Source organism: Eleutherodactylus coqui, chromosome 2 (genome assembly GCF_035609145.1).
Source record: "Eleutherodactylus coqui strain aEleCoq1 chromosome 2, aEleCoq1.hap1, whole genome shotgun sequence".
Taxonomy (NCBI): Eukaryota; Metazoa; Chordata; class Amphibia; order Anura; family Eleutherodactylidae; genus Eleutherodactylus; species Eleutherodactylus coqui.
The window spans coordinates 82,760,283-82,775,559 of NC_089838.1; positions in this window are offsets into that span (position 1 = coordinate 82,760,283).

The window sequence follows — 15,277 nt, forward strand, 5'->3', positions numbered from 1 at the left end:
CCATCACGGGGGCCTGTTCTTTGGGGCTGAAGAGGGAGTGGAATGTATCGAAAAGTCGTTTGGGTTGTGGGATAGTGAGGAGACTTATGAACAGATCGGCGGTATAGATAGGGAATTATAATTGAAGGCTTTGTCAAAAACTTTGTATAGTTGGCCAGTGGATAAAAGTTATAAGTTTACGTAATTGTAATGCATGTTGCTGTTAGGCAGCATAGTACTGGCTCACAATCTAACCCTTTTCTTTACAACAGGCTAAGGTGTGTATAGCGCTAATAGGTCTTGCAGCTCGGTCTTATGTTTGTGTCAGCTGCCACACAACTGAGACTACTTTTGCGAGTAACGGCTTGGGGACTCCGCAGCGAAGGCCAAATGCCACTTTGAGGTGCAAGAGGTGAAAACCGGGGTATCCTAAGTGCTGCCTCCAGATTTAGCCCAACGCCAAATCAGTTTGTGGCAAAGCGGGTCCACATCCGCTTGCTGACCTAACGGTGCCCAGTTCTAGGTTTCGTCCAGTTTTTAGGCACCGACCACATTAATGTGAGCCAATACATCTAAACGGTGAAGCACTTGTGTTTTTTTTCTTCAAAATGTACAATTACATTAAGGATTAGGCTAAAAGTTGTAAGCTAGGCCGGTCTGTGTATGCAATATTGAGGAGATATACTAGATGGTCCTTCTGTTTCTCCTAGATAGCCAGCAGATTGAATGAACATTTTTTTCTACCTACCTTTAATGGTAGAAAGCACACCATGTTTGGTGATGGAAAGGTGGACTAGAGGGGTTATGGAGGAGGCCTATGCGTTTTAATTCACATTTTTTGCTAGGTGTGCTTTCATCTGTTTGCTGGTAATCTAGGAAAAATAGCTACAAAGGGTAGGGCCAAAGGTGTAACTGTAGTGGGCGGAGAGTATGCTGTCTTGCTTGGGCCTTTAGGAGAGGGTCGCTCACGCAGGTGGTGCGGCGAGTAGCGAAATGCAATCTGGAGACTTCTTCCTCTGTGGTTGGTTCTAGTATTGATAGTGAGATATGGAGTTATTGCTAGAGAGACCGGGATCGGGGCTCCCCGTACAGTTTTTGGAGATTAGTTTTCAGATGTTTTTGTTTTTTTTCTATGAAATGGGCGGCTAGCTCTTCAGCAGTGGGATCCATCACGGGGGCCTGTTCTTTGGGGCTGAAGAGGGAGTGGAATGTATCGAAAAGTCGTTTGGGTTGTGGGATAGTGAGGAGACTTATGAACAGATCGGCGGTATAGATAGGGAATTATAATTGAAGGCTTTGTCAAAAACTTTGCATAGTTGGCCAGTGGATAAAAGTAATAAGTTTACGTAATTGTAATGCACGTTGCTGTTAGGCAGCATAGTACTGGCTCACAATCTAACCCTTTTCTTTACAACAGGCTAAGGTGAGTATAGCGCTAATAGGTCTTGCACCTCGGTCTTATGTTAGTGTCAGCTGCCACACAACTGAGACTACTTTTGCGAGTAACGGCTTGGGGACTCCGCAGCAAAGGCCAAATGCCACTTTGAGGTGCAAGAGGTGAAAACCGGGGTATCCTAAGTGCTGCCTCCAGATTTAGCCCAAAGCCAAATCAGTTTGTGGCAAAGCGGGTCCACATCCGCTTGCTGACCTAACGGTGCCCAGTTCTAGGTTTCGTCCAGTTTTTAGGCACCGACCACATTAATGTGAGCCAATACATCTAAACGGTGAAGCACTTGTGTTTTTTTTTCTTCAAAATGTACAATTACATTAAGGATTAGGCTAAATGTTGTAAGCTAGGCCGGTCTGTGTATGCAATATTGAGGACATATACTAGATGGTCCTTCTGTTTCTCCTAGATAGCCAGCAGATTGAATGAACATTTTTTTCTACCTACCTTTAATGGTAGAAAGCACACCATGTTTGGTGATGGAAAGGTGGGCTAGAGGGGTTATGGAGGAGGCCTATGCATTTTAATTCAAATTTTTTGCTAGGTGTGCTTTCATCTGTTTGCTGGTAATCTAGGAAAAATAGCTACAAAGGGTAGGGCCAAAGGTGTAACTGTAGTGGGCGGAGAGTATGCTGTCTTGCTTGGGCCTTTAGGAGAGGGTCGCTCACGCAGGTGGTGCGGCGAGTAGCGAAATGCAATCTGGAGACTTCTTCCTCTGTGGTTGGTTCTAGTATTGATAGTGAGATATGGAGTCATTGCTAGAGATACCGGGATCGGGGCTCCCCGTACAGTTTTTGGAGATTAGTTTTCAGATGTTTTTGTTTTTTTTCTATGAAATGGGCGGCTAGCTCTTCAGCAGTGGGATCCATCACGGGGGCCTGTTCTTTGGGGCTGAAGAGGGAGTGGAATGTATCGAATACTCGTTTGGGTTGTGGGATAGTGAGGAGACGTATGAACAGATCGGCGGTATAGATAGGGAATTATAATTGAAGGCTTTGTCAAAAACTTTGTATAGTTGGCCAGTGGATAAAAGTTATAAGTTTACGTAATTGTAATGCACGTTGCTGTTAGGCAGCATAGTACTGGCTCACAATCTAACCCTTTTCTTTACAACAGACTAAGGTGAGTATAGCGTTAATAGGTCTTGCACCTCGGTCTTATGTTAGTGTCAGCTGCCACACAACTGAGACTACTTTTGCGAGTAACGGCTTGGGGACCCCGCAGCGAAGACCAAATGCCACTTTGAGGTGCAAGAGGTGAAAACCGGGGTATCCTAAGTGCTGCCTCCAGATTTAGCCCAAAGCCAAATCAGTTTGTGGCAAAGCGGGTCCACATCCGCTTGCTGACCTAACGGTGCCCAGTTCTAGGTTTAGTCCAGTTTTTAGGCACCGACCACATTAATGTGAGCCAATACATCTAAACGGTGAAGCACTTGTGTTTTTTTTTTTTTTCAAAATGAACAATTACATTAAGGATTAGGCTAAAAGTTGTAAGCTAGGCCGGTCTGTGTATGCAATATTGAGGAGATATACTAGATGGTCCTTCTGTTTCTCCTAGATAGCCAGCAGATTGAATGAACATTTTTTTCTACCTACCTTTAATGGTAGAAAGCACACCATGTTTGGTGATGGAAAGGTGGGCTAGAGGGGTTATGGAGGAGGCCTATGCGTTTTAATTCACATTTTTTGCTAGGTGTGCTTTCATCTGTTTGCTGGTAATCTAGGAAAAATAGCTACAAAGTGTAGGGCCAAAGGTGTAACTGTAGTGGGCGGAGAGTATGCTGTCTTGCTTGGGCCTTTAGGAGAGGGTCGCTCACGCAGGTGGTGCGGCGAGTAGCGAAATGCAATCTGGAGACTTCTTCCTCTGTGGTTGGTTCTAGTATTGATAGTGAGATATGGAGTCATTGCTAGAGAGACCGGGATCGGGGCTCCCCGTGCAGTTTTTGGAGATTTGTTTTCAGATGTTTTTGTTTTTTTTCTATGAAATGGGCGGCTAGCTCTTCAGCAGTGGGATCTATCACGGGGGCCTGTTCTTTGGGGCTGAAGAGGGAGTGGAATGTATCGAAAAGTCGTTTGGGTTGTGGGATAGTGAGGAGACTTATGAACAGATCGGCGGTATGGATAGGGAATTATAATTGAAGGCTTTGTCAAAAACTTTGCATAGTTGGCCAGTGGATAAAAGTAATAAGTTTACGTAATTGTAATGCACGTTGCTGTTAGGCAGCATAGTACTGGCTCACAATCTAACCCTTTTCTTTACAACAGGCTAAGGTGAGTATAGCGCTAATAGGTCTTGCACCTCGGTCTTATGTTAGTGTCAGCTGCCACACAACTGAGACTACTTTTGCGAGTAACGGCTTGGGGACTCCGCAGCAAAGGCCAAATGCCACTTTGAGGTGCAAGAGGTGAAAACCGGGGTATCCTAAGTGCTGCCTCCAGATTTAGCCCAAAGCCAAATCAGTTTGTGGCAAAGCGGGTCCACATCCGCTTGCTGACCTAACGGTGCCCAGTTCTAGGTTTCGTCCAGTTTTTAGGCACCGACCACATTAATGTGAGCCAATACATCTAAACGGTGAAGCACTTGTGTTTTTTTTTCTTCAAAATGTACAATTACATTAAGGATTAGGCTAAATGTTGTAAGCTAGGCCGGTCTGTGTATGCAATATTGAGGACATATACTAGATGGTCCTTCTGTTTCTCCTAGATAGCCAGCAGATTGAATGAACATTTTTTTCTACCTACCTTTAATGGTAGAAAGCACACCATGTTTGGTGATGGAAAGGTGGGCTAGAGGGGTTATGGAGGAGGCCTATGCATTTTAATTCAAATTTTTTGCTAGGTGTGCTTTCATCTGTTTGCTGGTAATCTAGGAAAAATAGCTACAAAGGGTAGGGCCAAAGGTGTAACTGTAGTGGGCGGAGAGTATGCTGTCTTGCTTGGGCCTTTAGGAGAGGGTCGCTCACGCAGGTGGTGCGGCGAGTAGCGAAATGCAATCTGGAGACTTCTTCCTCTGTGGTTGGTTCTAGTATTGATAGTGAGATATGGAGTCATTGCTAGAGATACCGGGATCGGGGCTCCCCGTACAGTTTTTGGAGATTAGTTTTCAGATGTTTTTGTTTTTTTTCTATGAAATGGGCGGCTAGCTCTTCAGCAGTGGGATCCATCACGGGGGCCTGTTCTTTGGGGCTGAAGAGGGAGTGGAATGTATCGAATACTCGTTTGGGTTGTGGGATAGTGAGGAGACGTATGAACAGATCGGCGGTATAGATAGGGAATTATAATTGAAGGCTTTGTCAAAAACTTTGTATAGTTGGCCAGTGGATAAAAGTTATAAGTTTACGTAATTGTAATGCACGTTGCTGTTAGGCAGCATAGTACTGGCTCACAATCTAACCCTTTTCTTTACAACAGACTAAGGTGAGTATAGCGTTAATAGGTCTTGCACCTCGGTCTTATGTTAGTGTCAGCTGCCACACAACTGAGACTACTTTTGCGAGTAACGGCTTGGGGACCCCGCAGCGAAGACCAAATGCCACTTTGAGGTGCAAGAGGTGAAAACCGGGGTATCCTAAGTGCTGCCTCCAGATTTAGCCCAAAGCCAAATCAGTTTGTGGCAAAGCGGGTCCACATCCGCTTGCTGACCTAACGGTGCCCAGTTCTAGGTGTAGTCCAGTTTTTAGGCACCGACCACATTAATGTGAGCCAATACATCTAAACGGTGAAGCACTTGTGTTTTTTTTTTTTCAAAATGTACAATTACATTAAGGATTAGGCTAAAAGTTGTAAGCTAGGCCGGTCTGTGTATGCAATATTGAGGAGATATACTAGATGGTCCTTCTGTTTCTCCTAGATAGCCAGCAGATTGAATGAACATTTTTTTCTACCTACCTTTAATGGTAGAAAGCACACCATGTTTGGTGATGGAAAGGTGGGCTAGAGGGGTTATGGAGGAGGCCTATGCGTTTTAATTCAAATTTTTTGCTAGGTGTGCTTTCATCTGTTTGCTGGTAATCCAGGAAAAATAGCTACAAAGGGTAGGGCCAAAGGTGTAACTGTAGTGGGCGGAGAGTATGCTGTCTTGCTTGGGCCTTTAGGAGAGGGTCGCTCACGCAGGTGGTGCGGCGAGTAGCCAAATGCAATCTGGAGACTTCTTCCTCTGTGGTTGGTTCTAGTATTGATAGTGAGATATGGAGTCATTGCTAGAGAGACCGGGATCGGGGCTCCCCGTGCAGTTTTTGGAGATTTGTTTTCAGATGTTTTTGTTTTTTTTCTATGAAATGGGCGGCTAGCTCTTCAGCAGTGGGATCCATCACGGGGGCCTGTTCTTTGGGGCTGAAGAGGGAGTGGAATGTATCGAAAAGTCGTTTGGGTTGTGGGATAGTGAGGAGACTTATGAACAGATCGGCGGTATAGATAGGGAATTATAATTGAAGGCTTTGTCAAAAACTTTGTATAGTTGGCCAGATGATAAAAGTAATAAGTTTACGTAATTGTAATGCACGTTGCTGTTAGGCAGCATAGTACTGGCTCACAATCTAACCCTTTTCTTTTCAACAGGCTAAGGTGAGTATAGTGGTAATGGGTCTTGCACCTCGGTCTTATGTTAGTGTCAGCTGCCACACAACTGAGACTACTTTTGTGAGTAACGGCTTGGGGACCCCGCAGCGAAGACCAAATGCCACTTTGAGGTGCAAGAGGTGAAAACCGGGGTATCCTAAGTGCTGCCTCCAGATTTAGCCCAAAGCCAAATCAGTTTGTGGCAAAGCGGGTCCACATCCGCTTGCTGACCTAACGGTGCCCAGTTCTAGGTTTCGTCCAGTTTTTAGGCACCGACCACATTAATGTGAGCCAATACATCTAAACGGTGAAGCACTTATGTTTTTTTTTTTCAAAATGTACAATTACATTAAGGATTAGGCTAAAAGTTGTAAGCTAGGCCGGTCTGTGTATGCAAAATTGAGGACATATACTAGATGGTCCTTCTGTTTCTCCTAGATAGCCAGCAGATTGAATGAACATTTTTTTCTACCTACCTTTAATGGTAGAAAGCACACCATGTTTGGTGATGGAAAGCTAGGCTAGAGGGGTTATGGAGGAGGCCTATGCGTTTTAATTCAAATTTTTTGCTAGGTGTGCTTTCATCTGTTTGCTGGTAATCTAGGAAAAATAGCTACAAAGGGAAGGGCCAAAGGTGTAACTGTAGTGGGCGGAGAGTATGCTGTCTTGCTTGGGCCTTTAGGAGAGGGTCGCTCACGCAGGTGGTGCGGCGAGTAGCGAAATGCAATCTGGAGACTTCTTCCTCTGTGGTTGGTTCTAGTATTGATAGTGAGATATGGAGTCATTGCTAGAGAGACCGGGATCGGGGCTCCCCGTACAGTTTTTGGAGATTTGATTTCAGATGTTTTTGGTTTTTTTCTATGAAATGGGCGGCTAGCTGTCCAGCAGTGGGATCCATCACGGGGGCCTGTTCTTTGGGGCTGAAGAGGGAGTGGAATGTATCGAAAAGTCGTTTGGGTTGTGGGATAGTGAGGAGACTTATGAACAGATCGGCGGTATAGATAGGGAATTATAATTGAAGGCTTTGTCAAAAACTTTGTATAGTTGGCCAGTGGATAAAAGTTATAAGTTTACGTAATTGTAATGCATGTTGCTGTTAGGCAGCATAGTACTGGCTCACAATCTAACCCTTTTCTTTACAACAGGCTAAGGTGAGTATAGCGCTAATAGGTCTTGCACCTCGGTCTTATGTTTGTGTCAGCTGCCACACAACTGAGACTACTTTTGCGAGTAACGGCTTGGGGACCCCGCAGCGAAGGCCAAATGCCACTTTGAGGTGCAAGAGGTGAAAACCGGGGTATCCTAAGTGCTGCCTCCAGATTTAGCCCAAAGCCAAATCAGTTTGTGGCAAAGCGGGTCCACATCCGCTTGCTGACCTAACGGTGCCCAGTTCTAGGTTTAGTCCAGTTTTTAGGCACCGACCACATTAATGTGAGCCAATACATCTAAACGGTGAAGCACTTGTGTTTTTTTTCTTTCAAAATGTACAATTACATTAAGGATTAGGCTAAAAGTTGTAAGCTAGGCCGGTCTGTGTATGCAATATTGAGGAGATATACTAGATGGTCCTTCTGTTTCTCCTAGATAGCCAGCAGATTGAATGAACATTTTTTTCTACCTACCTTTAATGGTAGAAAGCACACCATGTTTGGTGATGGAAAGGTGGGCTAGAGGGGTTATGGAGGAGGCCTATGCGTTTTAATTCAAATTTTTTGCTAGGTGTGCTTTCATCTGTTTGCTGGTAATCTAGGAAAAAAAGCTACAAAGGGTAGGGCCAAAGGTGTAACTGTAGTGGGCGGAGAGTATGCTGTCTTGCTTGGGCCTTTAGGAGAGGGTCGCTCATGCAGGTGGTGCGGCGAGTAGCGAAATGCAATCTGGAGACTTCTTCCTCTGTGGTTGGTTCTAGTATTGATAGTGAGATATGGAGTCATTGCTAGAGAGACCGGGATCGGGGCTCCCCGTGCAGTTTTTGGAGATTTGTTTTCAGATGTTTTTGTTTTTTTTTCTATGAAATGGGCGGCTAGCTCTTCAGCAGTGGGATCCATCACGGGGGCCTGTTCTTTGGGGCTGAAGAGGGAGTGGAATGTATCGAAAAGTCATTTGGGTTGTGGGATAGTGAGGAGACTTATGAACAGATCGGCGGGGTAGATTGGGAATTATAATTGAAGGCTTTGTCAAAAACTTTGTATAGTTGGCCAGTGGATAAAAGTAATAAGTTTACGTAATTGTAATGCACGTTGCTGTTAGGCAGCATAGTACTGGCTCACAATCTAACCCTTTTCTTTTCAACAGGCTAAGGTGAGTATAGCGTTAATAGGTCTTCCACCTCGGTCTTATGTTAGTGTCAGCTGCCACACAACTGAGACTACTTTTGCGAGTAACGGCTTGGGGACCCCGCAGCGAAGGCCAAATGCCACTTTGAGGTGCAAGAGGTGAAAACCGGGGTATCCTAAGTGCTGCCTCCAGATTTAGCCCAAAGCCAAATCAGTTTGTGGCAAAGCGGGTCCACATCCGCTTGCTGACCTAACGGTGCCCAGTTCTAGGTGTAGTCCAGTTTTTAGGCACCGACCACATTAATGTGAGCCAATACATCTAAACGGTGAAGCACTTGTGTTTTTTTTCTTCAAAATGTACAATTACATTAAGGATTAGGCTAAAAGTTGTAAGCTAGGCCGGTCTGTGTATGCAATATTGAGGAGATATACTAGATGGTCCTTCTGTTTCTCCTAGATAGCCAGCAGATTGAATGAACATTTTTTTCTACCTACCTTTAATGGTAGAAAGCACACCATGTTTGGTGATGGAAAGGTGGACTAGAGGGGTTATGGAGGAGGCCTATGCGTTTTAATTCACATTTTTTGCTAGGTGTGCTTTCATCTGTTTGCTGGTAATCTAGGAAAAATAGCTACAAAGGGTAGGGCCAAAGGTGTAACTGTAGTGGGCGGAGAGTATGCTGTCTTGCTTGGGCCTTTAGGAGAGGGTCGCTCACGCAGGTGGTGCGGCGAGTAGCGAAATGCAATCTGGAGACTTCTTCCTCTGTGGTTGGTTCTAGTACTGATAGTGAGATATGGAGTCATTGCTAGAGAGACCGGGATCGGGGCTCCCCGTACAGTTTTTGGAGATTTGATTTCAGATGTTTTTGGTTTTTTTCTATGAAATGGGCGGCTAGCTGTCCAGCAGTGGGATCCATCACGGGGGCCTGTTCTTTGGGGCTGAAGAGGGAGTGGAATGTATCGAAAAGTCGTTTGGGTTGTGGGATAGTGAGGAGACTTATGAACAGATCGGCGGTATAGATAGGGAATTATAATTGAAGGCTTTGTCAAAAACTTTGTATAGTTGGCCAGTGGATAAAAGTTATAAGTTTACGTAATTGTAATGCATGTTGCTGTTAGGCAGCATAGTACTGGCTCACAATCTAACCCTTTTCTTTACAACAGGCTAAGGTGTGTATAGCGCTAATAGGTCTTGCAGCTCGGTCTTATGTTTGTGTCAGCTGCCACACAACTGAGACTACTTTTGCGAGTAACGGCTTGGGGACTCCGCAGCGAAGGCCAAATGCCACTTTGAGGTGCAAGAGGTGAAAACCGGGGTATCCTAAGTGCTGCCTCCAGATTTAGCCCAACGCCAAATCAGTTTGTGGCAAAGCGGGTCCACATCCGCTTGCTGACCTAACGGTGCCCAGTTCTAGGTTTCGTCCAGTTTTTAGGCACCGACCACATTAATGTGAGCCAATACATCTAAACGGTGAAGCACTTGTGTTTTTTTTCTTCAAAATGTACAATTACATTAAGGATTAGGCTAAAAGTTGTAAGCTAGGCCGGTCTGTGTATGCAATATTGAGGAGATATACTAGATGGTCCTTCTGTTTCTCCTAGATAGCCAGCAGATTGAATGAACATTTTTTTCTACCTACCTTTAATGGTAGAAAGCACACCATGTTTGGTGATGGAAAGGTGGACTAGAGGGGTTATGGAGGAGGCCTATGCGTTTTAATTCACATTTTTTGCTAGGTGTGCTTTCATCTGTTTGCTGGTAATCTAGGAAAAATAGCTACAAAGGGTAGGGCCAAAGGTGTAACTGTAGTGGGCGGAGAGTATGCTGTCTTGCTTGGGCCTTTAGGAGAGGGTCGCTCACGCAGGTGGTGCGGCGAGTAGCGAAATGCAATCTGGAGACTTCTTCCTCTGTGGTTGGTTCTAGTATTGATAGTGAGATATGGAGTTATTGCTAGAGAGACCGGGATCGGGGCTCCCCGTACAGTTTTTGGAGATTAGTTTTCAGATGTTTTTGTTTTTTTTCTATGAAATGGGCGGCTAGCTCTTCAGCAGTGGGATCCATCACGGGGGCCTGTTCTTTGGGGCTGAAGAGGGAGTGGAATGTATCGAAAAGTCGTTTGGGTTGTGGGATAGTGAGGAGACTTATGAACAGATCGGCGGTATAGATAGGGAATTATAATTGAAGGCTTTGTCAAAAACTTTGCATAGTTGGCCAGTGGATAAAAGTAATAAGTTTACGTAATTGTAATGCACGTTGCTGTTAGGCAGCATAGTACTGGCTCACAATCTAACCCTTTTCTTTACAACAGGCTAAGGTGAGTATAGCGCTAATAGGTCTTGCACCTCGGTCTTATGTTAGTGTCAGCTGCCACACAACTGAGACTACTTTTGCGAGTAACGGCTTGGGGACTCCGCAGCAAAGGCCAAATGCCACTTTGAGGTGCAAGAGGTGAAAACCGGGGTATCCTAAGTGCTGCCTCCAGATTTAGCCCAAAGCCAAATCAGTTTGTGGCAAAGCGGGTCCACATCCGCTTGCTGACCTAACGGTGCCCAGTTCTAGGTTTCGTCCAGTTTTTAGGCACCGACCACATTAATGTGAGCCAATACATCTAAACGGTGAAGCACTTGTGTTTTTTTTTCTTCAAAATGTACAATTACATTAAGGATTAGGCTAAATGTTGTAAGCTAGGCCGGTCTGTGTATGCAATATTGAGGACATATACTAGATGGTCCTTCTGTTTCTCCTAGATAGCCAGCAGATTGAATGAACATTTTTTTCTACCTACCTTTAATGGTAGAAAGCACACCATGTTTGGTGATGGAAAGGTGGGCTAGAGGGGTTATGGAGGAGGCCTATGCATTTTAATTCAAATTTTTTGCTAGGTGTGCTTTCATCTGTTTGCTGGTAATCTAGGAAAAATAGCTACAAAGGGTAGGGCCAAAGGTGTAACTGTAGTGGGCGGAGAGTATGCTGTCTTGCTTGGGCCTTTAGGAGAGGGTCGCTCACGCAGGTGGTGCGGCGAGTAGCGAAATGCAATCTGGAGACTTCTTCCTCTGTGGTTGGTTCTAGTATTGATAGTGAGATATGGAGTCATTGCTAGAGATACCGGGATCGGGGCTCCCCGTACAGTTTTTGGAGATTAGTTTTCAGATGTTTTTGTTTTTTTTCTATGAAATGGGCGGCTAGCTCTTCAGCAGTGGGATCCATCACGGGGGCCTGTTCTTTGGGGCTGAAGAGGGAGTGGAATGTATCGAATACTCGTTTGGGTTGTGGGATAGTGAGGAGACGTATGAACAGATCGGCGGTATAGATAGGGAATTATAATTGAAGGCTTTGTCAAAAACTTTGTATAGTTGGCCAGTGGATAAAAGTTATAAGTTTACGTAATTGTAATGCACGTTGCTGTTAGGCAGCATAGTACTGGCTCACAATCTAACCCTTTTCTTTACAACAGACTAAGGTGAGTATAGCGTTAATAGGTCTTGCACCTCGGTCTTATGTTAGTGTCAGCTGCCACACAACTGAGACTACTTTTGCGAGTAACGGCTTGGGGACCCCGCAGCGAAGACCAAATGCCACTTTGAGGTGCAAGAGGTGAAAACCGGGGTATCCTAAGTGCTGCCTCCAGATTTAGCCCAAAGCCAAATCAGTTTGTGGCAAAGCGGGTCCACATCCGCTTGCTGACCTAACGGTGCCCAGTTCTAGGTTTAGTCCAGTTTTTAGGCACCGACCACATTAATGTGAGCCAATACATCTAAACGGTGAAGCACTTGTGTTTTTTTTTTTTTTCAAAATGAACAATTACATTAAGGATTAGGCTAAAAGTTGTAAGCTAGGCCGGTCTGTGTATGCAATATTGAGGAGATATACTAGATGGTCCTTCTGTTTCTCCTAGATAGCCAGCAGATTGAATGAACATTTTTTTCTACCTACCTTTAATGGTAGAAAGCACACCATGTTTGGTGATGGAAAGGTGGGCTAGAGGGGTTATGGAGGAGGCCTATGCGTTTTAATTCACATTTTTTGCTAGGTGTGCTTTCATCTGTTTGCTGGTAATCTAGGAAAAATAGCTACAAAGTGTAGGGCCAAAGGTGTAACTGTAGTGGGCGGAGAGTATGCTGTCTTGCTTGGGCCTTTAGGAGAGGGTCGCTCACGCAGGTGGTGCGGCGAGTAGCGAAATGCAATCTGGAGACTTCTTCCTCTGTGGTTGGTTCTAGTATTGATAGTGAGATATGGAGTCATTGCTAGAGAGACCGGGATCGGGGCTCCCCGTGCAGTTTTTGGAGATTTGTTTTCAGATGTTTTTGTTTTTTTTCTATGAAATGGGCGGCTAGCTCTTCAGCAGTGGGATCTATCACGGGGGCCTGTTCTTTGGGGCTGAAGAGGGAGTGGAATGTATCGAAAAGTCGTTTGGGTTGTGGGATAGTGAGGAGACTTATGAACAGATCGGCGGTATGGATAGGGAATTATAATTGAAGGCTTTGTCAAAAACTTTGCATAGTTGGCCAGTGGATAAAAGTAATAAGTTTACGTAATTGTAATGCACGTTGCTGTTAGGCAGCATAGTACTGGCTCACAATCTAACCCTTTTCTTTACAACAGGCTAAGGTGAGTATAGCGCTAATAGGTCTTGCACCTCGGTCTTATGTTAGTGTCAGCTGCCACACAACTGAGACTACTTTTGCGAGTAACGGCTTGGGGACTCCGCAGCAAAGGCCAAATGCCACTTTGAGGTGCAAGAGGTGAAAACCGGGGTATCCTAAGTGCTGCCTCCAGATTTAGCCCAAAGCCAAATCAGTTTGTGGCAAAGCGGGTCCACATCCGCTTGCTGACCTAACGGTGCCCAGTTCTAGGTTTCGTCCAGTTTTTAGGCACCGACCACATTAATGTGAGCCAATACATCTAAACGGTGAAGCACTTGTGTTTTTTTTTCTTCAAAATGTACAATTACATTAAGGATTAGGCTAAATGTTGTAAGCTAGGCCGGTCTGTGTATGCAATATTGAGGACATATACTAGATGGTCCTTCTGTTTCTCCTAGATAGCCAGCAGATTGAATGAACATTTTTTTCTACCTACCTTTAATGGTAGAAAGCACACCATGTTTGGTGATGGAAAGGTGGGCTAGAGGGGTTATGGAGGAGGCCTATGCATTTTAATTCAAATTTTTTGCTAGGTGTGCTTTCATCTGTTTGCTGGTAATCTAGGAAAAATAGCTACAAAGGGTAGGGCCAAAGGTGTAACTGTAGTGGGCGGAGAGTATGCTGTCTTGCTTGGGCCTTTAGGAGAGGGTCGCTCACGCAGGTGGTGCGGCGAGTAGCGAAATGCAATCTGGAGACTTCTTCCTCTGTGGTTGGTTCTAGTATTGATAGTGAGATATGGAGTCATTGCTAGAGATACCGGGATCGGGGCTCCCCGTACAGTTTTTGGAGATTAGTTTTCAGATGTTTTTGTTTTTTTTCTATGAAATGGGCGGCTAGCTCTTCAGCAGTGGGATCCATCACGGGGGCCTGTTCTTTGGGGCTGAAGAGGGAGTGGAATGTATCGAATACTCGTTTGGGTTGTGGGATAGTGAGGAGACGTATGAACAGATCGGCGGTATAGATAGGGAATTATAATTGAAGGCTTTGTCAAAAACTTTGTATAGTTGGCCAGTGGATAAAAGTTATAAGTTTACGTAATTGTAATGCACGTTGCTGTTAGGCAGCATAGTACTGGCTCACAATCTAACCCTTTTCTTTACAACAGACTAAGGTGAGTATAGCGTTAATAGGTCTTGCACCTCGGTCTTATGTTAGTGTCAGCTGCCACACAACTGAGACTACTTTTGCGAGTAACGGCTTGGGGACCCCGCAGCGAAGACCAAATGCCACTTTGAGGTGCAAGAGGTGAAAACCGGGGTATCCTAAGTGCTGCCTCCAGATTTAGCCCAAAGCCAAATCAGTTTGTGGCAAAGCGGGTCCACATCCGCTTGCTGACCTAACGGTGCCCAGTTCTAGGTTTAGTCCAGTTTTTAGGCACCGACCACATTAATGTGAGCCAATACATCTAAACGGTGAAGCACTTGTGTTTTTTTTTTTTTCAAAATGTACAATTACATTAAGGATTAGGCTAAAAGTTGTAAGCTAGGCCGGTCTGTGTATGCAATATTGAGGAGATATACTAGATGGTCCTTCTGTTTCTCCTAGATAGCCAGCAGATTGAATGAACATTTTTTTCTACCTACCTTTAATGGTAGAAAGCACACCATGTTTGGTGATGGAAAGGTGGGCTAGAGGGGTTATGGAGGAGGCCTATGCGTTTTAATTCACATTTTTTGCTAGGTGTGCTTTCATCTGTTTGCTGGTAATCTAGGAAAAATAGCTACAAAGTGTAGGGCCAAAGGTGTAACTGTAGTGGGCGGAGAGTATGCTGTCTTGCTTGGGCCTTTAGGAGAGGGTCGCTCACGCAGGTGGTGCGGCGAGTAGCGAAATGCAATCTGGAGACTTCTTCCTCTGTGGTTGGTTCTAGTATTGATAGTGAGATATGGAGTCATTGCTAGAGAGACCGGGATCGGGGCTCCCCGTGCAGTTTTTGGAGATTTGTTTTCAGATGTTTTTGTTTTTTTTCTATGAAATGGGCGGCTAGCTCTTCAGCAGTGGGATCTATCACGGGGGCCTGTTCTTTGGGGCTGAAGAGGGAGTGGAATGTATCGAAAAGTCGTTTGGGTTGTGGGATAGTGAGGAGACTTATGAACAGATCGGCGGTATGGATAGGGAATTATAATTGAAGGCTTTGTCAAAAACTTTGCATAGTTGGCCAGTGGATAAAAGTAATAAGTTTACGTAATTGTAATGCACGTTGCTGTTAGGCAGCATAGTACTGGCTCACAATCTAACCCTTTTCTTTACAACAGGCTAAGGTGAGTATAGCGCTAATAGGTCTTGCACCTCGGTCTTATGTTAGTGTCAGCTGCCACACAACTGAGACTACTTTTGCGAGTAACGGCTTGGGGACTCCGCAGCAAAGGCCAAATGCCACT